The sequence below is a fragment of the Anser anser genome (assembly GCF_964211835.1).
Source record: "Anser anser genome assembly, chromosome: 4".
NCBI classification, from domain to species: Eukaryota; Metazoa; Chordata; class Aves; order Anseriformes; family Anatidae; genus Anser; species Anser anser.
The window spans coordinates 28,318,288-28,342,873 of record NC_139724.1 but is presented as its reverse complement, the minus strand read 5'-3'; the positions used below and the strand labels follow the sequence as shown (position 1 = coordinate 28,342,873).

Below are 24,586 nucleotides of genomic sequence, written 5' to 3'. Positions count from 1 at the left end.
TCCACATATTGTCATTTGAAAATGCAATCATTTTTTTGCAGTACTCATTTTACCAACAAGACATGAAAAAATTGGAAATTGCTCATATTTTTTGACTTAAATCATGTGTTTAATTTCTTAAGGAAAATTCTAAGAGAAAGAATACAAGGGTAAGGAAATACTTGAAGTTTTCAAAAAAAAAAAAAAAAAAAAGGAAAGAAAGTCAAGCAAGCTGCAAGCCTTAGGAAGGTCCAGGTCCTGTTATGATTATTCTATTATCACCTTCTACTGGGTGTTCATTTGATTCAGGCAACTTGAAAATGTCCTTGAGATCTGTAACTTTATCTAGATGCCAGTATACCACCTCTGTGCTCTTTAAAATGGGATGTCTTAAACACTGTTTTTATTTTTATATCAAGTGCTGAGCTGTATGGGGAGTAAAACTCAGGGAAAACAGAACTTTAAAGGATATGAAAGAATAAACTTGTCTTTGATTTGGCACTAAAACTTAGGACTTGAGCTTTATGAACTGGGCTCTGTTGTAGGGGTATGGCCCATGGGGTTCAGGCCAGGAGAATAAAACATAGTTTTTTATTTCTAAGAAAATTATGTAGTAGAAAAAGGAAATTCTTATTGGGATTGTTTTCAGTATTCTGGGGAGCTCTGTCCTGACAAAGCAGCAGTGGGTCATGGAGAGGCCTCCCAGAAAACTAAAGGGAACAGCTGAAAAATGCAATGCTTCCATATAGAGCTCAGGCTGGTTACAGACAAATTATTAACTTAGGTTTATCAACCCAAATGTAGCCTAATTTAATAAAATCATATTACTGTTACAGATCCTGTTTCCTGAGCCGCATTAGAATTCCGAAGACATGACTTGGGACTAGTATCTGTGAAATAAATTGGAGTACTCCTATAAAGGCTGTTTTAAGACTGAAATTTGCAGTAACATTCTGAATTTCTAACCATCAAAAAGGTCAGTAATGATTTTGATGTTACTGATACACATGCTGAAATTCAACTCTGGTTTTATTTTATTTATTTTCTTTTTTCTTTCTTTAAAAGTTTATCTTAGTCTTGACAAGGGTGAGTTTAAGTTGTTTTCATTCTTATGGGCTTATTGCAAAGCCTGGTTATTGTCATCTGATATACAGAAAGGTCAATCCTTGTTTGTAAAAAAGAAAGATCTTTTTTTCTGTCTTTGATTATCTTACCACTTCTGTCCTCTAAACACTATGAAGCAAATGGTATAATTTTCTCTTAACTCCACGTCACTTTTCAGTTCAAAATCTAACTTCAAATATTAACTTTAACTTAAAGGGTATATAATGCTTAGACTACATCTACACCTCAAAAGGAAAAAAAGTAAAATAAAAAATGAAACAAATGCATTGTTTTGGAACAATTTGCAGATCAACATTTGGGAAAACAAACATCATTTTCTATGATTCTTCATATTCCTCTCATAGTTTTGTTCTTCCTTTTTTCTTTTTTTTTTCTTTTTTTAGGTGTTGAAGACTTTAACAAATTTAATGTATGTGTATACTGTGACAAAATTACGATGACTGTGCAGTAACAGCCCAAGGCTAAATCTTCTTTTATTATACTTGGTATTCAGAATGCAGCAATACCTCATAATAAGTAAGCTGCTTCAGCTAGAATCGTTATTATATTCCAGTAGACAAACTCATTGACTGTAAAGAAGTTGGTTCACAAGTGGGATTATTTTGAAAAGTATTTACATGGCAGATTACAATATTTCTATATTAATTAACTGGCTTTATTTTTCCAAGTGTTTCTGTAATTATATGTTGGGTATATGATTCTTTTTAAATATGGAAATAGCTATTTAGAATTTTTCCTATTTTATTATGATCTTTATTGTTACCAGTAAAATCACATCCTTCCTATCATGCTATCTTGTTTCTAGTGTAGAGAATGTAACACTTACCAGGCAGGAAAGAGTAATTGTCAAAAAGTTAACACCAAACTGCTTTCGTTTTCTTCTCTTTAGTCAAAAGTATAATGCTCTGTTCCCATCTATTCCAACCTATAAGGCTTACCATTTTATCTACAAAGTATTTATCAATGGAACTGTCTGTTTTGTAGTCTTAAACTGGACAGAAGAATTGACCTTCAAGATTCAAGGATTAGACTCACAGAAACCTCAAGAAAGCCAATCTTTCATCTCACAAAGGTAGAGAAAAAGAAATCAAAAGTGTTATAAACATATGGATCTTTGGGGCACAAAAGAGAGAGAAAAATCTCAAAACTGTATTTTCAAATGTTGTATTCTGAGAAGCAAGAATGCTGGAGGCAAATCTGGAAGAATATTTGGGGAGAGCAAAAAGCAAAAATAAAATCACCATCACTTCTCTGCTAATACAGTTCCATAGACTGCAAAACTGATTGCGTGCCAACAGCTAATGATTGTCATATCATTTTCATGAGGAATAGGACAGATCGTGATTAAGGTGGAATTACTAAAGCAGCATGTCATAAAAGGTTTGGTCAAGTTTATGCACCTCAATGCACCTACTTTTTTTTCACAGTCAAAATGAGTAAGGGGTTTTCTAGATTTTTAGTCCATTGTCAGCTGTGGGGTAAATTAAATGTGAAAAAAGTAACTGGGATGTGCTTAGGAAAGGACCTTGGTGGGTAACTAAATTAGTCACTGAATCCAATTCAGTTGTGTACCAGAAAGGCAAAAAAAATATCTAAATCTATGCTATTAAAATCCACCTATGACTGCACACTTGTTAAAAGAAACACATCAGGCTTGGCAGTGGCAAGGAATCTCTTCATAAATAATCCTATGTTTGAATCAATTTCTTCAGCCTATCTCAAAGTTCATACCGATCTAGTGAATCCTCTGAGAAAATAAGTACTCAATCACACCTCACAAAAGAGAGGAATAAAGACAGCGATTCAGAGAATATCCGATAGCCAGACTATGGGATACCAGCACACGGCCTCATCTAGCACAACAGACCTGAAACCCATGCTATCTTCATCCTGTGGGAGTCCTTGAACCCTTAATGCAGGTACAGTTGAAGTGTAAGTCTTAATCTTTTATACTTGTATTTCATAAGTACATGTTCACTAAGTCAGAGTGACAGTTTGTCTCTCCCTAAAACAGAGAAGTTTGGGGTATTTGCTGATTACCTGTAAATTTTAGTGTGATACACATGGCATGGGTGCACTTGTATATAATCCAACCCCAGAAACAGGTCCAAGACTCTGAAAGAGCAAGGATTATGTCTTAAGTATTTTTGTTGCATTTCCTAACCATTTTGCTATTGAGTTGACAAGTGAATTTTCTTTTTTTTTTTTTTTCCTTTATGAAAAGTAGTCTTAGCCAAGGTGTGCAAATTTGGAAAATTATTAACTATAGTTGTGTTTGTGAATCAGAAGCAGAGGCAAACAGCCATTTTTTCTCAGATACCTCTTACAAATAAGGCATAGGAAACACCCATATCCATGGCATTCATTAAACATCCCATTTAGGCAGTTCTACAGCTTTGTGAACTCTGTACTTCAGTGCCTTTTTTTCCCTGTGCAGAGAAGTGGGTGATTCATTAATACATAGCTTCTGCATACCTGGAGGTATTTTTCTGTCCACTAAATAGGATTGGAATGAGAAATAAATATTTGGTGATAAAGGGAGAAACTGTAGGGAAAAAAATGCTTCTCTAGAATCTAATATTGGATTAAAAAATCAGTTTGGCACAGTTCAAGTAGACTAGTCTACAGTACTTATCTATCACACCAGACTTTGGTGTCAATATCTTTGTAGATTTTTCTTTCCATATAGTTTATTTAATATCAGGTTTCAGTCTTATATTAGCTGATTAAATGTGGATTTTAGTCTTGTATTAGCTTTCATTACAGCAGAAAAATATTTGGTCTGACAAATTGGACTAGAAAGGGTGAGGGCTAATTTTTTTCATACTGAGTTGATCTGAGACCCACAGAATATTTTCACAAGGGAGTCAGAAAGAGACTCCATTTAAGAGAGGGAAGATTTTATTTTCCAGAGAAGCAAATACACTTAGAGATTTATTTTGGAAATCCCTGCTTTCATAAAGAAAGGCAAATAAACTGGAAAAACAACATATGTGGGCAGCAGTGACTTCTAAACATCAAGGATAGGAAAATCACGTTATTTCTGTTCTCTCTCTCTTTTTTTTTTTTTAATTGACTATTGCAATTATGATTAAACAGAACATTTAAAAAGAGTAAGAAAATGAGTTTTGCTAGAAAAACACAAAAATACTACACCAGCACTGCTATGAATTTCTTAAACTATCCTGAGCTGAGGTTCTTCAAACTTATCTTTATTTCAATGCTTTCCTCTGCTCATGGCTCTGCTGTTGGGGATATTAATGGGGTGAAATATACTTTTGTCTTTAAAAGATTCATCTGGACAAATCTCATCCTCTCCAGAATCAATTACTACATTCCTTATTGTCTATTAAATTATACATAAGTGCACCAAGTGTAATTCCATTGATGTCTGGTGATTTCTTCATTCCTGTGAAGAAGATTTTATTTTCAGTTTATCAGCTTGTGATTTATGTTAACGAATAGATTATTTCTTAGTCCCCAAAGAATCTTTATAAACGACTCTGGCCTCTCTGACCACACACTTCTATCCTTATCTATTGCTACAAAAGCACATTAACATGCTCATACAATAGTTCATAGACACCAGTGTCTCAGACGAAGTGCTTTTATGTGGTTTGATTGAAAGATTTTCTCTGAGGGATAATCATATTCCTAGCTATTAGGAGAAAGAAAACAAAATGAAATTGATTGCAGCTGTATTGAGATACAAACAAACACACACACACACACCAAAAAAAAAAAAAAGGTGGCTGTTCCGTTTTAGTAGGTGTTTGTCTCCAATAATTTGTAAGTTCTATTTCACTGAAGTCTGTGTTTTCTATAAGTTATTGTCCTATCTTATGGCAGAAGTATGTACAGACTTTTTCTAGTTCATTTGGCCTCGTGGGAATTCCTAAGGATATCAATGAATCTGTGTCTTTTTGATGAAGAGAAACCCTGAATGACCACATTCTATGCACCCAGCACTGAAAAAATATATTTCAAAAATTAGTCAGTTTCCAGACTAATCCATAACTGTGAATCGGCCGTCACAATGCCAGTGATGTGGTGTTTGAATACTAGGTCTCAAAAAATTTGACGACACCCACCATTCATAGTTAGACACCTCATTAACTAGGCAGTAATGCAAGACTATCAAAAGAATGCTGGAAACACTAAAAATCATGAAGACATGGGAGTGCATCAAATCCCACCTTTTCCTAGAATTTCAACACCTACCTCTAGCCTGCAGGAGAGTTATATTCAATTTCCTCCTCTAAGATGATCTGAATACATGTTCCCTTCCCAAAAAATTGCCTTGGATTCACTTCTATTAGTGGTATAGAGATTTGTGCCACCTGCAAATCTCTCTTTCTTCAGTGCACACCATCTCACCCCACACTCCAGAAATCTGCTCCATGCATTGATTTTAGACAGCTGTGAGAGTTTCAAAAATTCCCTCTGTTCTTTCTTTTTAAGTGAGCAGTTCAGATTTGGGTACTGTGGAGATTTATCTATTCCAATCTACACCTCTTCTTTGAAAACTCAATTAAATAGTCCAGAGCTCTGTCTGATGCAAAAGAAGAAAACAAACAAACAAACAACAACAACAACAACAAAAAACTGTCGTTGTAGCCATAAAAGTAATAGTACATCCATAGACAATCTTAAGAATGTGGGTGTGCTGAAACTTCAGTAAGATGCAGTTAAAAGATTAGTAGACACTATGGAAGAGTATTTTTCATAATATGATCCTTTTAAACTAAGTAAAGAAATTATAGCTCTGTTTGGTACCGTTGTTGGTCCACATTGGATTGTTAAATTCTTTTCAACAATTTATTTATAAAAGCTCTTCTGTTTCATTCTGTGCAATGTGTCCACTGCTTGATGCCAAGCTTCTGTTGGGAATCGTTTACACCTATGTAACATAGGAGTTTTAAAAAGTTATGTTTATGTAGCATTTTGCATCTACTCAGAAAAGGTGTAAATAATAACATAAAGAGTTGGGAAATGTAATTTTAGTCCTTTGATATTTAGAAAAATGTTACTTTGTCCCTGGGTTCCCTTTTGGCTGAAGAAAGTGGTCTCCTCTGGGGCAAAGTCCAGGCATTGGACTGGTTTGGTTCTCCCAGTGTCTGAGATAGATATGATGACCAAGCTATGTCAGGGTCTCTTTCTGCCTGACCTTCACAGGTCTCCAAAAATTGTCCAATAGACCTTTGACTCATTCATACATGTGCCCACCAAGGTACCTCATGTCACACCCCATGATATGAATTGTAGTAAACTCTCAATTTCCTGTTGTACATAACTACAACACAGATGTAACAAGCTGAACAGAAAATAAAATTTAGTAGAATAGAACAGAACAAAATAGTTCAATGGAAAGGGGCCTTCAAAGACCATCTAGTCCAACTGCCTGACCACTTCAGGACTAACCAAAAGTTAAAGCATGTTATTGACAGCATTATCCAAATGCCTCTTCAACACTGACAAGTATGGGGAATCAACCACCTCTCCAGGAAGCCTGCTCCAGTGTTTGACCAGCCTCACAGTAAAGACATTTTTCCTGATATCCACTGGTGCAGCTTTGTGCCATTCTCACATGTCCTGTCATTGGTTACCAGGGAGAAGAGATTAACATCTCCCCCTCCACTTCCCCTGCTCAGTAAGTTGTAGTGTGGCAAAGAAAATGTAAAGAAAAAGAAAGAATTACAACCTGTTGGGGCCACAGGCACCCAGATGAGGGCTGGACCAGACCAGGATTGATTTGTGTTCTCCAAAGCTTTCATAAAAGACTGAATCCAGTCTGCACTATGTGAGAGGAAGACCAGGGTCTATGCCCTCCCAGGGGAGGATGCACTTTTCAGTGCAGACATGGCCATACGCACATGTCATGCTGGCATTGGTAAAGCCCATTCCCATGTCTTAACAGCACAGAACAAAATCTGCTTTTGGTGATGAGAGGAAGAGAAGAGCTCAGTAGTTTAAATTAACTGCATATGTTTCTAATCCTGGTTTGCTCTATGCCTGGGATATATAAATTTGTCCCAAGAGCTTGTCTAAACAACTTAGACTTCCTGTTGATTTGAAAGCAGTGTATAATTTAAATGGCAGGAGAACGGGGTCTCTCTCCTGTTCTGTTCTCTCATCCCATGTTTTCCCATAATAATGACATATTCTGTAGGCAGTCCTCAGTTAAATGCCTCAAAAAATAGAAAGACCAGTAAGAAAATAGTTAGACTGCCATCTAGTCTGGAGCCCAGATTGTAAACTAACGACAGGAACTGTAAGACAGGAATAATAGGACACTAATGCTCATTATGGGACAGGATACTACCAGGGTGTGCTAATTGTGTGATGAGAGTGACACCCTCTCTTTCTGATAGGAACTCTTCCTTCAACACTCTTGGAAAAAATGCATAGATGGTTTATGTTGTACTAACAAGTGGAGCTCTAAATCTGACATTTTCTGTTTCCCCATGTGTTACCAATGTAATCTTCTCAAGGCTGCAGCAAGGCCCACAAGACTTTTCTCTCCATGCATAATTTTTCCGTATTAAGATTTGTGATACTTAACAGATACTTTGAAAGTATAACTATTAAGAGTTTTTTAATAGACCACTAAACTGATGTTCTATACATAGAATTATTATTATTTACTACAATGATGAAAAATCGTTGATAATACAGTATATAAAACTAAGTAAGCAATACATTGTCTTTGAGTGGTTGGTAAAAACAGTTCTAATAATTAAATCAGAAAGATGGTTATCTAAAAATTAAACAAGTTGGACAATTTGTAGGTGCTTGTTAATTAAAACCCTTGATTAACATTTCCTAGTTAACTGCCAAGATCGTTTATAATGTCCATTATGAGAAGTCATTCAGAATAAGAATACACTAATAAGCAAATCTGAAGGACTATAGAATTTCTTTTTATTGTTTTTTTTTAAATAAATCCTCTCATCAATACATAAATGTGAACATACACACACGAGATTATCTAGCTGCCATATCAGCAAAGCATTGCTATAAAATCTGCAAATTTCAATAACTGTTCACTGGAAAAAGATTATACCAACTGAATAATGGCCTCAGCAACGCAAGAAAAGAAAAAAAAACCTTATGACTAGATTTAGAAAGCTGATGCCCAACCTGATGTGCAATCTATGCTTTATGTCTATATATATATAATTGATAGGTCAATGAATAAGAGAACTTCCCTGGTCATAAAATAGCTAACGGTACATTTCCATGGCTCCAAATCTCCCATTACTGTTAACAACTTCATTACTAACCAGATTTATATTGATTTCAGGATGAACATCAACATTATATCTTCTCTCTATAATTAGTTAAAAGAAAAAGATCCAATTTCTTCTGTTTTCTTGCATTCAAACTATGAAAAACAACTTTGATACGCTTATCTGTAGATAAACTAAAGCACATTTCTAAATGTCATTTGTCAAGTACACACTCACCTGTGCTAGAGATTTAATTTTAATTAAACTGCCTTTATTGATTACAACAAGCATGCTAGTAGTGTTTTTCTTTGGAAACTAAAAATCATGACCTTTTTGCACCCTAAATGAGTGCACTATGAGTCATATAATGAATTGCTTATGTGATAAAGTGATTTTAGTCCAGAATCCATCAAAAATTAGACTCAAGCAAATAAGTTGTTATGCCCAAGGAAAATTACTAAAAGCCTATAAAGGGAAGAACAGTTTTGCTGTAGTTCTGCTTTGTTTCTTTAATAAATTGAGATAATGATTATAGAAAATATTAATACCATAAAATAATATTTTTGAGACTATTTTACCATTCACCACTGTGTCTGCTGAAGGAGTTGAACATCAGCACATTGTTTTATCACATGCAACAGCTTTATCTGTGAATTTTCTAAATGAGTGCAGGGTTTGCTCCCATGAAATATCTGTTGATGCTTGGCCTAAGTGGTCACAATGACACTGATGTTGTGTCGCAAATTTTGTTTAATTGGCCCAGGTAAAGAGAGAGTAAAGATAGCTGCATGTGACACCTGCACATTTTTGTGTGTGTTTCAAGTCAAACTAAACTAATGGAAAACAAACTTTTTTTTTTTAATTTATTTTTTTTATTCAACAGTTAATCAAAAATTGAGAAAGCTAGAAAAAAGTGGTTTCACATAATATTATGAACAAATTAGAATATGTCTTTTCTAAAAGCATGTAACTGTTTAAAGCCTACAATAGCATTTCTGTGCATGATAGATCTGCAAGGAAAACCTGCTTACATTTAGGCTGAAGTTATAACTGATGTGGATCGGGGCTTTGTACTGTGCTTCATGTGCTCCACAGAAATGTGTGTCTGACTGTGCAAAGTTTTTGCTGTATTTCATGGGCAAGATTGAACTTAACAGCTGAACTGACTGCTGAAAGTGGACTGCCAGCTTTAAAAGGACTAGCATTAATTGTGGCTGGGAGATGGTTTAAGAAGCTTCCGCTTCTGAATTTCTCATTAGGAATTCTCACCTGACTGGCCAAAGCAGCTGGAATTAGCATATGTTAATAGTTGAATGTGGGTTGATCCATGGCAAGGTTTGGGAGGTACAGCAAATTCTCCCAGCACAGAGACAAGCTCTTAGGTTCTGCTAAGAAAACTATTGCAAAACAAATGTTTCCCCCTAGTAATGACTGCTGTGAAGAGACAGTTTTCACAGCAGTTCTACATACACAGGTCAGGTGTGGAAGTGGAAACAATACAGTGTTATAAAACCCAGATGTAAAATTCAGTGTTTGGGAGCATATGAGAGACACATCACATGAAAAACTTGGTTTTCAGCTGGATGGGGGAACTGAAGACAAAATGGCTTTTGTGTAAAGCACACTCCCTACCTCTGAGGACATAATTAAGAAGTTATGTAACCAAACTGAAAGTCTTGTAAAACATAGCCAGAGAACCAATTTGTGAATAATTGCCATCCCTGTGGAGGATGTATGAGGCAGCATGATTTGCTTTGTAACTGAACTTTTACAAGGCTTGTTTGGAGACGTTCCCCCCAACCCTAGTGGAACAAGGAACAAACATATATCTTTCCTATACTTGAAACCATAACATACTGGGAAACAGTTCTGGAATTATTTATACTAGGGTTGAATTTTTACTGAAGACCCCATGCACCTTGGATGAGAGGAAGAAAATATTTCCAGGGTCTCAATCTTTTGCAGTTCTAAATGTGATGTTTTGTCAGGCAGTCTGAAAAGGCACTGTCTGGAAGCTGATAAAATGCAGTGATAAAGGGTTCACTTCCGATGTATCTAGGAGTTAAATCTTAATGATTATTATTTTAAAGGTTTCAAAGTATTCAGTATATAATTCTGCCAAGAGGAATATGATGAAATTTTAAAAGTTAAGAAATTTGTTTTTCATTTTACTGTAATGGAGAAATCACTGACTTATCAAATACCACAAAACTCAATGAATAAATATGGGATCTGACTGATATCTGGGAAGAATATTATGAGAAAATAAGTAATGTGCAAGAAATTGAATTGTCTGGCTGAATGCTGGTAATAAATTAGCCTGTTGATTTAGTTATGAAATACTGCTTTTGCACATGTTCACTTTCAGGTCTGGAATTATATTTTGCAATATATGTATATATAAATACATAAATATATAGAAATAATGTAATCAGTAATTTTCTTTTAAAACAGAGTAATTAATTAACGTTTGAGTTAAGTTTTGGTATAAAACTATTCTCTAAAGAATTAATATTTTATTTAAAGCAACTTCATTACAAACTAAGGTCTTCAATAAAAAAGCAGATGTATTAATTCAACAGTGCATTATATTTAGCTATGTATGCTAAATCATATCCTAACATCGGGTTGTCTTCAATGTGTTTTAGACAGTTTAATTTCTCATCTATCTCTGTATATTTCTTCTCAGTATGTTTTTTGTTTGTTTTGTTTTGTTTTGTTTGTTTGTTTGTTTTAAAGATTTCAGGGATCTTGCTTTCCATAGGCTTTGAAAGACTGTTGGATAACCCATAATCTTGGGTATTTTGGCACAAAAGTACAACCATTTATTTAAAACACAGTAATGTATTATTTAGCATGAACTGACATTAATTAGGAAATCAAGATGACTTCACAGGAATAAATGAAAATCTGTATATTAATATATTAATATGAAATGTAGGGTTTGATCTTCAGCATATATTAGAAGAGACCTAAAAGCACTGAGCTACTGTAGTGGGTTTTAAGTGGAATCTAGCCTGAGTGGTGTATGAGCTTCAATATCCCATTAGAGGGTAGTCTTTATGTGTCTCTTCCAAGAGGTGAGTAATATGGGTTTGAACTTCACCAGAGGGAAGCCAGAACTAGATGCATGTCTTCCACATGTCATAGGAGAACTTAAATAGCTGGAGAAAAGATGGGCAAACAGCTCTCCTCTGAGACTTCTGTCTTTTATGCATAAATCAGGCACCTTCTTGCTCTGTGCTCCAGACCTGTGCCCAGACTAAAATCTGTTGGTCTGTGACAATCTTAAGCCACAAAAACTGCAACACCGTAGAGTTTATTGTTTTCTGGCATATGTTGCAGCTGAATGAAGGCTTTGAGAGTCAAAGTTTTTGAAATTGGGTGGACAGGGCCCAGGTTAAATGTGACTTTGAAATCATTTAAGAGGACAGAAAAGGGGAAAAAAAAAAGCAAACTATCCTAAACCACAGATTCTGGAAGTACTAATGTACATGAATAATTGTATCAATTGCATTTAAAGAACAAAAAAAGCTTGTGTGCAGATGTATTTATGAATATGACTTCTTGCATTTCCATTATTTAAAGTAGTTTTTAGATAAAGGTCTGACTTGTAAAAATTAAAAATAATGTACATTTTCACTACAGAGCTAACACATTTCTGGCTCTGGAATTCTGTGTCTGGTTGGATTCCATACTCCAGCTGTTCTGCATGTGACAGTTTTGTCAAAAAACATCCCCTCCCCCCCCCCCCCCCAAAAAAAAAAGCTATTTCCTATTAGCTTCAAGTCTAGCAAAGCATTAAAATTACCTGTGTGGCATTTTTCTGCTGCTTTTGCTCAGTTACATCATTACATTTTAGCTCTCAAGATAAAAAGGATTGGCATCTGTTATGTAATACTTGCTCTTTTATTCTGCCAAGTGCCATAAAATCAGATATCTAATAGCTCTGGGTTTAGAAGTTCATTACACTACGGTGATATTGCTATCACTGTAACAATGTTATAATACCCTCCATGATAAACTTTTACAGTAGAGAGACCAATATTTCATTATTGTTGATGTGAATAAGAATGTCCATGTAATTCTGTGCTGACAGGTTACTGTAGTTGATGAGCTTATCAGATTTCTATCTTTCTAGCAATTCTCATTTTTATTCCAATCTTGCCAGTGTTCATGTTTTAACAAAACCTGAAAAAAACATTCTCTATTTCATATGTTTGGCATAAATCTGATTGTTACACTAGACATCTCTCTAAGTACATCTTATTTTTCAAGAAGATACTTTCATCTTGAATTAACTTTACTTAGCAATACTGTACCTTTTATATATATATATTTATTTTTCATTTAATTTATGTGATGACATTTAACATCCAGATATATGTTCACTAAATGGACTGTGCATATTGGTGTACATAGCAGAAACACAATTTCTTCACCTTTTCTGGCAGGGAATTAGATGTTCTGTGAGAAGGTAGTTTTGGCTATTATGCCAGATGTGACATCAGTAAATTATAAACATTACAATGATTTTATATATGAGGAGGAGGGCACCATGAGAAACCTTCTGCAGAACAAGGCATATACAAAATCTTAACATTATGCCTTGCTGATTCAGGCAAGTTTTGTGGAAACTAAAGGGAGAATGCAAAGTTTCTTTTAAATAGCAAAAATGTTGCTTTTCAATTTTTTTATTATTTTTTTTTTTAAAGATTTGATGGCTTTGTAATATAAAGAAATTATGCTGCACATCAAATAAACCTAGAGATTTTTTTCTGTCAGGAAAAAAATGGAAAAAGTAATCATGAATGAAAAGACTCTTTAGCAAAGACACATGTAACTTGTTTTTATCTATATCCAGTTAGCACTTCCATCAATGGTCTCTAAATGTTACATCCTTCTTTTCTTAATGTAAATCCTTATCTTGAGCTATCACATTCCCAGTAGATGACATTTTACAAAGGCACCCCCTGGAGCTAAACACATCTCTGGAAATCAAGAAACTCTTGACAGATTGTTTTTCCAGCCAGTTCTGAAGGCAAAACAGGCTCTCCACATAGTTTAGCTAATTTTACATTAGGAACGTGATTCTTTTTTTAAGCTCACATGAACTTAAATGGCCATGTGCAATTATGGATGCTGATTGTTAAATGGAAACACATATTCAAATGTCAAAAAAACTTCTTGTGATAAGTCACATTCAGACTTCCGGAAACTCAATTATATTCTAATTTGACTTTCATTATAACCAATTTTTGCTGTCTCTTTATGTGTACAGTTTTTATTTTTGTTATTATTTTAATCTCTTAAAGTACTTTTCATTATGTTAATTGCCATTCTTATTGATATGCTTAAGAAATAATTGTAATTTTAATCACTTAATTGTAGTCTTAATTCTAACTAAAATATCATGAATTAATTTCCTTGTCTTTACAGGAGATGTGGTGAAAGGGAAAGCGTAGCTTGAATCACAGACAGCTCTGACTTAAATTATTTAGCGCATCAACCCCAAAACATTTAGAGCATCCCACTGTGATCCCCGTCCTGTATTGGGTGGCTCTTGGGTCATGCCTGTGATGGTCCATCATACAGAAAGCCAACCAGTGCTGATGAACCCAGAAGCAGTATGGCTGGTGTGTCCCATGTCACTTACTCCAAAGAGCTGTGAAAATGGGCTGAACACACATAGTGGCCATTTGCACAGAATTTGCAGCATCAGGGTTTTCTGACAGTGGAGAACCACAACACTTCAGCTACACCAGAGCACACCAAAGAGTAAGTGGTTATTAAGGTGAGAATATATTTTCAGGAGAGGTGTTGCCATCTGATTCTCAGCATTAATATAATTATGTTTGACAGGAAGATTGTAATATAGAGACCCAATATGGTTTCCAGTTAAAGAAAGACATTGCAACTGACATTGCAACTGTAGCAAAATCATGCTGTTATCTGTGGGTTTTAGGTTGCAAAATTCGCTTTCTATGTCAGAAAGTTGGTGTTTCATTAACATTTAGAATGCAGATTTTTTAAGGACAGCCAGATGAACGAGTGTGAAAGAGAACTTATGTATTTATTTAAATGTTTATGCAGCTATGTTCTGTCTCCATGTTCATGTCATAGTTTGGTGGTACCTTCTGCCAGCCAGGACCAGAAGTTACTGGCAGACACACTGGCACGGTCTCTTTTGCTCAATGCACTGAAGAACAGAACAGAGAGACTTTCTGCCCTCCTTCACATCAGCATAAATGCCCTTGCTGTCTTGCTAAAGGAACACTCTTTTACTCATGGCCTCCTAGAAAGCCTGTCCATTTGTAGAGTTTTACACTTGTAGGTAAGCTAATTTCTGTGCTGGAAGCCTGTTTAAATCAGCCAGCTGGGAATCAAACCTCTGATCCCAAACTCTAAACCCACTCACCTTATAGAATAGAACCAGCTGCTTCTTATTCCTCTGTAAGAATCCATACAATCTATTACACAGATACATTAAAAGCTGCAGTGCTTTTGGTAAGTTCAAGATAATTTAGTTTTACCTGTTAAAATGCAATTGAAATACCAATAGGCACAAGCCTCAGGAAAAGGCTTTAACAACGGAAAAAAAACAAACAAACAAACAGGGATGGCACCTGTGAAAAGACATATAAAACATGTATGATATATTTGATCAACATCAGCCCCGTGGATTGGTGATAGAACCCTTTCAAGAAGAGATGTAACATTACCTATCTTTATACCCAATATCTTGGGCCTTTTGCAAACTGCACCTCTTAGACCAGAGCAAACCTGAGCTGAAATGAAAGTGCTCTTTGTACTTTTGGAGGCTAGTTCGACATACCATGTTTCACAAAATATACTAAATATTTTAAGAGGATCATCAGTAAGGTTAGGCAACACCATTCTTTTAACAGAAGAAATATTCTTTTTTTTTTTTTTTTTTTAATCTCCTTGTGTTATCCTTTTTCAGTCAGGAAGTGTGTTCAAGGTAGTGGAGTATAGTTGTAATGAACATGTGAGATTATTAAATGTTTCATCTGTGTATTAATATTTAATCAACTACAAAAGCCATTTATTGTTCCTCATAGTCCTGCCCTAAACCTGTAAAGATTAGTGTTAACTATTAGTCCTACTATTTTCACATACTAACATTGGTTATTTTCTTGATATTCATACAAGTGAGAGTTAAATTATCTAAAAGTCTGTGTCTGGTGTAAGTTTGGGCTATTTATTTATTTATTTATTTTTACTTTCCACTTTCTTTATACCTCTCATCTTTGTGGTTTCAAGAGACAATCAGATGCTGTCTGGGTAGATTGGCCTTGCACTGAAAATCTGAGCAAATATTCTTACTTAGGAAACCCAACACTGATGAAGCTAGTATTTCGCTTTTAATGAAGCCAGAAATCTATAAACCTGTGCAAATTTTAGTACTTGCTGCTACTGCTGCTTGTTTTCCATACCGCTGCCACTCACAGGTTTTCAAAACCAGATTGTTTTATATTTTTCTACGTGTAATTAAAATGAAACCACCAATAATTTAAATATTCTAGTTACAGTATCAAATCTTAGTAACAAATACTTGTAAATAAATTAAACCTTCTCTAATATGATTCCTCTGTTTTTACCCTGCAGTCTGCATGTGAGTGAGGAATAATAAGTTACTCTTGGTACTTCCACTCACTAGTACAAAATTTGCATAGATGGAGGCATTCAGGATTTATCTTTTCTAACTTTTCTGTTTCCCAATAGTTTTAATTATGATACTCTGGTCTTATAGCTGTTCCTCAATAAAAGTCCAGTCCTTTTATTTACTGTCCTACCCTTATTTATCTGCAGGCACATGCCTTTTTCTTTTCTCTCTGTCAGCCCAACTCCCTCTGTCTTTTCCATTGTGCTTTCCCATGTGCCTCACCTAAATCCCTTTAATGACTTCTATTCCCTCAACCACTTCTTTCCCCTTGTATCTGCATTTTTCTTCCTTGCATGCCTATTGATGACATCAAATATTTCTCTATCTGACAGCATTCAGAAAGCTGTCATCATCACTCTGTCAGAAATGCATTATGATGTCTTTCATGCACCTGCTTCTTTCTCTAATCTTCTCTACATTCTTGAGAGGACTTTTGCCCTCAGAAACTCATCCATAGTTTTATACATTTTCCCTGGAGAAAGTAATGTCAATACAGCACACCTGGGATGGCATACTTAAAAGGCACTCTGCCTAGTGGGAGGTGTCCCTGCCCATGGAAAAGGTTTTGAAACTACGTGATCTTTAAGGTCCCTTCCAAACCAAACCGTTCTGTGATTCTATGAAGTATTTAACTATGAGGAACAGTACAACTATATTAAACTGAGCTAGTAGGGCTGCCCCAGGAAAACAGCCTTGGAACTGTTTCTGGTATAAGATAGGGTATACGTGACACTAAATAATGTCATATAAAATGTTACAGAAATAGCAAGTGAGATTTATGACTAGTTTTCTACATTGTCTCTTGACCAAAGTGACAGGACCTTTTCCCTCCAATGTGATCCTGCTTCAGCTGAATTTAATAATAAAACCCATAGAATTAATCAAGGGAACATTTCACGCTTTTGTTAAATAGCAATGGCTTTTTGAAAAGTCTCATTTACTGCTTCAGCTAAGTTCAAAGACCAGAGTCTGCATACGTTCTTCAGAACAATATTAGTTTTAACAGACTGCACTTGATGGTAGGTTTGTAGACCAAATAATTACTTATACATTAGTGTTTTAAGAATAATAGAAGCATCACATTTATTTAGTTTCCTCTGTCTTTTTAGTAATATAAAGTTTGTAATGGCATTGGCTATCAAAAAAGAGGTGTCAGCAATTTTAGGAAACTTCTTTTCTTTAAAGCATCCAAACCATAGAGGTAAAAGTTGTAAATTCAATCTTATAATTTGAAATGTTTAGATTTTGTGTCTTCACTTTATTTCTGTTCTTTTCAAATAGATACAAAGGAATCTGAGTCACAGAACACTCCCTGGATTCTAAAAGTGAATACTGCAACATGCACTCAGAAGAATTCAATTTATAACCATGAAAAGAGAATGATCAACTCCACATCCAGCTCAACAGTATATATGTACACCTGCCAACAGCCAAGTATATTCATCATTAGAGCTGGATAGGAATACATGCAAGTGAAACAAAGCAGATCACACCACCAGCAAAAAAAAAAAAAAAAAAAAAGAGAGAGAGAGAAATCTCAGTATAAAAAAGAGAGAGAGAAATCATTATATTTATGTATTTTTTTTACAAAATTACCCACTGTAAAAGACAAAATTAATATTAATGCTAACAGCATGCCAGAATCCTGCTGTGACTAAGGAGGTGCCAATGTCATTCAGCTGCCCCAATCTTCTGAAATAATTCTAATAAATAAAGTATTCTAGAGCTTCTGCCACATAGAAAAATATGGATTTTCATTTTTAATACACGTTTCTTTGTGGCAACTCTTCCAGCTCAGTTTGGTTTGACGTACTGCAAACACACTATCGTGGCCCTCTTTTGGCTGGTAAAAATATCACACTTGAATTTCTTTCATATGGACCTACTGTCATTTTCTTCTCTTTGTCATCTTATAAATCTGAGCAGGAAATGATAAATAAGGTTTCCTATTTTATAGCTACATTTAGCAGTAGCCCATGGTTTAATCTGCTGGAATGTAACACATGGTGCAGTGCTCTTTTGGTGGTTTGGTGGTCTTTTCTCAGAAACGTTTAATTTCCCATTATCCTTTCCCCAGGGAAGCAGGAAATCTGTTAGACTGCCCCACCAGTAGACAACTCAGAGGCCAGCTAACCTGCCAGTGAGTAGATCATGCTGCAGTGGATGAATCATCAGTTTACAAATCAAGGTCACGCAAGATAACATGCATGGGGTATCTGCAAACATCATACATGTTGAACTCGAAGATGAAACAGTCTAACAGTGAGAGTGGGTGGGATAGTTTATATTGTTCAGATAAAGACTTGTATGTTGTGTTTTTTTTTTTTTGTTTTTGTTTTTTTTTTTTTGATTGTCCAGTGCTTTGCTAGATTTTTCTGGTTGCAGTTTCCCAATACTTTTCATTGTAGAGTCTGTCAAATTCTGACAAAGTCTTTGTCAAGCTCAGTATAATTCATGAGACAGTAAATAGAATTCATTGCTTTGATCAAAGACTGACAGAATCTGATAGTAAACAGCCTAAAAAACAGAAAATTCTGCTTTGAGCTGGGGCGGGGCAGGGCAGGGGGAGGAATACTTTAAAAAAAATAATAATAAAAGTGCATTTAGGTATCTTGTCCTCGATGAGCTTCACTTTTCCTGGAGTGAAGTAAATTGACTGTAGGTAGGATGGTAGAACTTGGCTGGGGATTGTTGAGTCTGCATTTTGTAATAGGACAGAGGACTCCTTGCTAAGGGAGATCTCTGATTGTAGCTGATGGAGAGTTAATTGTCCCTGTTGCTCAAAAAGGAAAAAAGCCTGACCTAAGCAGAATGTTTCACAGACATATCAACCAGCAAAAGGACCATTTTAACAAATAGTGTTTCCAGGATTTTCTGATTTTCTTTTAGCTTACATAAAATGGAAGACAACGTCAACAAGTGAGGTAACAGCAACAGAAATTAAAGGGGGTAGAGACAAGAAGAATCTGCATGTAGTACAGCCACAGGTGTGCTATCCTTGGGTGACATCTAACATTAGGTGTCACCTGGTAGATCTCATAGATAAATAGGTCTGAAGATTACAGATGTGGGGGATGAAATAGATGTGAGCTTGTGGGGATGAGATAAAGTATAGGAGTAAAAATGTTGTTCAAGCAATTCAAGACTGACAGATAATCTTGGAACAAACAGGGAAGATTTTATCATGCCAGAAAGAAATCTGTGTCCCCAGAGTCAAGGCAGAAAGTCTGCTGGTGATAAATACAGCAGAGAAATGAGCTTACTATATGAGGATAAGTGCAGAAATGGAACATAGGCTCACAAGGAAGCAGATGTTGGTAGGTGATCCCATGGGAAAGAGAAAAGAGGTAAAAAGACAAAAATCTTTAGAGAAATAAAGCTGATAAATATAGAGGAAAAAATAGGTTGCTCCTTCAGTCCACATGGTCTTAGACTCCATCTAGTTGATGCCATTTGTAGTATCTTTCTGCAGCTGTCTTCTTGAATGGTAGCAGCTTCTAACAGGGATTAGATATAATTTCTCCCATTTTCTCATTTTTTATGGAAGTCTGGCCTTCATTAGAGATCATGAGAAAGAAGACAAAGGAGAACATTAGAAATATAGAGGAATGCCATCTGGATTTTGGCCTATGCAAGAAGAAAGTGCTAAGTTAAAAAAAAAAAAAAAAAAAAAAAAACCAACAACAAATAAACAAACAAAAAAAACCCGCAGGATTGCCAGTAAAGCAGATGCAGGAAATTAATTGTCAGAAACAGGTGGAAACTATGGGGACAGGGTACTGAAAGTAATACTGCCGGGAAGTGGAATATAAGATATTTATTTGATATTTCAGGTGCTGTAGGAGCAGACAGTAAAATAACGCTAAGGAAAATGGTCACAGAAGCCTTTAGGAGAAGTCTAGTAACCACAGAAAGTGAAAGTGTGTTGTTTAAAAAAAGAAGAAGAGAAGGAATTAAAATATATAAGACAACCCAAGGTACCACGGATGCTTTGTGGAAGATTTGATTGCTGGGCTGCATATGTGGAATATGAGATTTGGACTTCAACTGAATGGTGAGTTCAGTTACAGAAATAACCGTCCTGAGCCCAAATAGGCATAAACAATGTGAAAAACTTTAAGAAATGAGGAAAGAATGTCAGAAAAAAATCAAAATATCCAGAGACTGTATAACTAATCATAATATTAAAAAAATGACCCTTTTCTTCATTTACAGAAAAACAAGTGGTAAGATATAATTTTACCGACTCAATTATTTTTGTAATATATGGTAATATTAGAGAAATTTTACTATATGGCATTATAAAAACTGTAAGTTTATGTAAGTGTATTGCAGTGGAGAAAGCAGACAATGTTTTAAAATATATTCTCAGAATTTACTTAGAAGTATATTCAAATAAACCATCCTCAGCTGTTATGTAGCTGAACATGGAAAATGTCTTAATTCCAAAATAGTTCAGAAGTCTTAGAGTAGAGGTAAAGGGGGAATCAGCCACCTTCAGGTACTAGAAAACAAAAACACATTGTAGCTGCCACTCAGTGCATGGGAAAGGTTAGGTGCTTTAACCTTAATGACAGGCTACTTAAAATGAGCGTTTTTTTATCTTTATTTTATTTTATTTCTAGCATTTTATCTTTCCTATAAGAACTGCTAATGACAAGAACCTGACTTTAAATTCCTGCTTTCTAGGGACTGGAGTTTTCATAGACTTCAAGGTTACAGTGAAGTTTTCCTAAAACTCCACTAAATCAGGGAAGATCCAAGGGCAGGAGTGACCTTTACTCTTGAAACTGAAGTGGAAGAGAAATAGGCAATCTCCTTTGGCTTTACAGTGAAGTATTTATTGCCATGAGCTGCCCTGTTTTGGTTGCCAATAAATAACATAAAATTTTTAACTCCATCTTTCTTGTCCATGGAGTTATTCAGAAGATGGTCCTGAGAAAGAAGTTCGTTCTATTTCTCTTTTGGAGTTAGGTTACTGCAGAGATAAATGACAAGATTAACAATGGCAGAAATAGAGTAAGAATAACCATGATTCTGTGGCCGAGCATCCAAAGGTGAAAACCATATTCCAAACTATGATAACTTTTGCATCTTTTTCAGTGGCCCTTGATTACACCTGGATTGTTTTTTCCCATGCTTGGGGGGTGGGGTGTGGGGTGAGGGGGTGGGAATATTTTAGCATTTTTATATTTAAGAAAGTTGCAATTTTAAACTAGTGAGTAGCATTATGTTTCAGTCTTTCATCACTATTATAGCCCATGGTGTAAATCTGCACTATGAACTTGGCCAATCTGTTATACATAAGACAGATGGACTTTGTTGGCTTTGGACTCATCTGTGGCTTTGCCCCAAGCAAAGAACTGGTTTGCTGCCCCAGTCTGCATGAAGATAAAGAATATATGATCTGCCTCCTTGCTGTGCCCTGCTCTAATGAAAGTACTCACTACCAGGCCAATATCTCTCAGGATTTCACCCCTTACATAGGGGCTAGAGCTAAAGACTTTTTTTTTTTTTTTTTTCACTCTGCTTTTCCCATTGTGCTGCTCTTTAGGTAGATAGGCAGGGGAGAAAGACAAGTGAGAATATTATTGCTCTCCATATAATCTGACTCATAGACAGACCAAACTACATCTTAACCAACTTCATGATTTTTGAATAAATTCAGTATGAAATGTATTTAATTTACTGTAAATTAATTATTAGCATTTTTAATGTTTCAGAAGACATCACTTTGAAAGTTCTTAAATAATATTTTAGTCACATTGAATAAGAAAGACAAAGAAGACTCTCCACTGTTAAAGCCCAGAATCCAGACATAAAATCTTGACTATTTTTCTGGTATTGCCACAGACATCTTTTTTGTCCTTGGGCAAGATATTTGTTCTTGGTGTCTAGAAAGAATATTAGCAGGCGCTTTCCTCTCTAAAACACAAAGCTTTTTTCTGGCATTAATCACCTGATCAGATATTTGAACTTCATTGATACAGCCTGGAGGTCTTTGGCTTTATGTCCTTATATTTCAGAGAGAAACTATTATTTTTCCCCTGAAGATTTCCATAAAGATAGGAATTTTTCTTTAAATCAAACAGAAAAGTGCATCCGGGTGTTTTACAGCTAGGCTACTGTCACTTTGTTCACAGCCCAAGCCAGCAGGGAGCCATGCAAATTTTAGCATTGATCCTGTGCCAGCATGCTCTCCTCCCCAGTAGGCTTTTGGTCTTCATTTGGTATAGCAAAGAAAGCTTGCATATGTTCAGATCATGGGTAGATCAAACTTCAGACTAAATCTAGGGGCATCTAGATGCACCTAAATAAGAGGCTTTTTTTCAAAAAGCAAGAAATGACACCTCTCCAGACACAACAGTAGGTTGGGTTCTAATCTACAGAGGAAATTTCTAACTTATTCTTCAGTGCTATGCACAAGTGATAGTCAAACTACAGTAAAGTGGTAAGGTCTTCATACAGAAGACTCATGTATGCATGACATAGCAACTATATAGCACTTCATACACTTTTAATCCCCCAGGTTCTTTGCTGGTATTTTCTGTTTGAGTGAATTTACACAATGAAGACATGAAATTCTCCAGAAATTTTATTGATCTAGAAACTGCTTTCCAGACTGTTTAAGAAAGGACCTTCAAAGAGTTGGGCCTTGCAATTTTGAAATATCACTTCTAAAAAGAAAAAGTGGTGTTGTTTCTCCCTTGACACAAACAGTTAACTCTGTAAGACTGGGGAGTCGGAGGGAAAAGTGGCGACTTTTAGCATTTGTCAGCATAACACAGAGCATACTTATATTTGATCTTCAGAAAGTGAATGGGGGAAAAATATGTAAGACAGAACTATTATTTAACTTTCCAATCAAGTAAATAGTTTTCAGCCATAGAATATGGAAGAGGCAGAAAAATGTCCCTAGCTGAAGTGTGGAAGCCTTGGCTACCACAGTAAACATGGTTAATGCATACTGTCTACATAATTGCACAACCCTTTTGGCTCCAAATGTATTACTACACCAGAATATCATTCAAACTAATTCTATGGCAACATGCGAACATCCCTCAAGAAATACTACTTTTTTTTTTTTTTACAATAGTTGATACTATGTCAAGTACATATATTTTACATTTTTAATCAACAACAAAATAAAATAAAGCTCATTATTTTATGCTTGATGTTTTGAGTCAAAAGCATTTTTTTAGTACTTGAGAACAAGTGTAAACCTGCTGCTTGAGGAAAAAGAAAATAAAAATAGCGTTATTACCCCAAAGAAGAGACAAGCTTTAAAATGCATTTAAATGTATAAATGGCACGTTTATGAATAAACTGTTTGCTTATTAAACAGTTTCTGAAGTTCTATAGCTCTTCTAGGGTTTCTCTGTATTTTTATAATTCTCTTTGGTATCATTTCAGAAAGCAATTAAATACATTTCTATTCAGGCAGGCTCTATAAGCCCATGCCTGACACACTGAAATGTGCTTTGCAATAGAAGATTAAGACTGAGTGAAATGTTCCTATATCTCATATACAGCAATTATATTTTCAGTGTCTGATTTTTTGGGCATAATTCAGTAACCCCTAGGTTATTGGTCCTTGTGGGTGTGTCTCAGTTTGAATTTCTTGGCACAACACCCTGTTTTCCTTATAGCATATTTTAAGGACTACATTGGTAAGTATACAGGTACATCCCTAGGGTGCAGATCATCACAACACATGCCACTGGATGTGAAAGTAGAGATATTGCCAGTTCTCATAATTGCTAGTTTAAAATGGATTTTATTTCTTCACTCAGTTAATTATAATACTCTCAAATATAAAGATAGAAAAAAAAATTGAACTCGAAGTTAATACAGATTGCTTGAGATTTTTCCATTTAAACCGAATGGTTATGGAAAAAACCTGCTCAGCGTGAGAGTATTTTTCTTAAGAGTTCATTATTTCCAGCAGCAGTTTTTGTCTTCCCTATATTAAGGCAATTCTCAGAAGTACATATATATCTATACATGTACACCTACTAATGTGTAGTTGGAAATAATTTGTGAGGAGGCTTTTCTGTCAATGAATGTCTATTTTTTTTTTTCTTTTGAAAAATCCTTCATAATTCTAATGTGCATGGTACATTGCAGATAAGTCAATTTTGTTCTGCTTTCTGAATCTTTATGTAGTATGTTCCATTCTAGGTCAAGGGATCAAAGGTTTCAACCATAACAGAAACTACATTTTATATGTCCATGGGAAGTAGTGAGATGTAATAGCTAGTATGCTAAGGCAGTAGCTAAGTAAATAACAGTTGTTTTTTTTTTAGTTTTAGTTTTAGTTCACCTCCAGTTTACCTTAAAATGCTAAAGATTTATCAGAACTTACTAAAAGTAATTTGTTCAACTGAAAGGGGATAAATAGTCCATAGGACACTTTTAAAGGGATTTTTTTTTTCATATAATTGCAATTTTCAAGGTCATAACAATTAAAAATCAAAAAGTTCAAAACAGTAAGTCCCTTAAGAACACAGATTTAAAACTTTTCACACAACACCGTTGCTGATGAATCTCTGATGTCACATTCCTA

General features: G+C 35.2%; 1 long non-coding RNA gene across 2 annotated transcripts in view; it reads left to right on the top strand.

Annotated features, from left to right (window-relative positions):
- The window catches only part of LOC310898695, an 86,170-nt gene extending 62,889 nt beyond the window's left edge, over positions 1-23,281 (top strand). The window contains exons 16-23 of one of the 2 annotated variants that reach the window (XR_014583549.1): positions 816-955; positions 2,089-2,176; positions 2,817-3,023; positions 13,773-14,111; positions 17,302-17,488; positions 18,098-18,288; positions 19,854-20,074; positions 20,710-23,281. This is a non-coding gene — a long non-coding RNA (uncharacterized lncRNA). Of the gene's footprint in view, positions 1-815; positions 956-2,088; positions 2,177-2,816; positions 3,024-13,772; positions 14,112-17,301; positions 18,070-18,097; positions 18,289-19,853; positions 20,075-20,709 lie in introns of those variants that run through there. The other variant, XR_014583550.1, reaches the window with a different exon arrangement.
- The last annotated feature ends 1,305 nt before the right edge of the window (positions 23,282-24,586 follow it).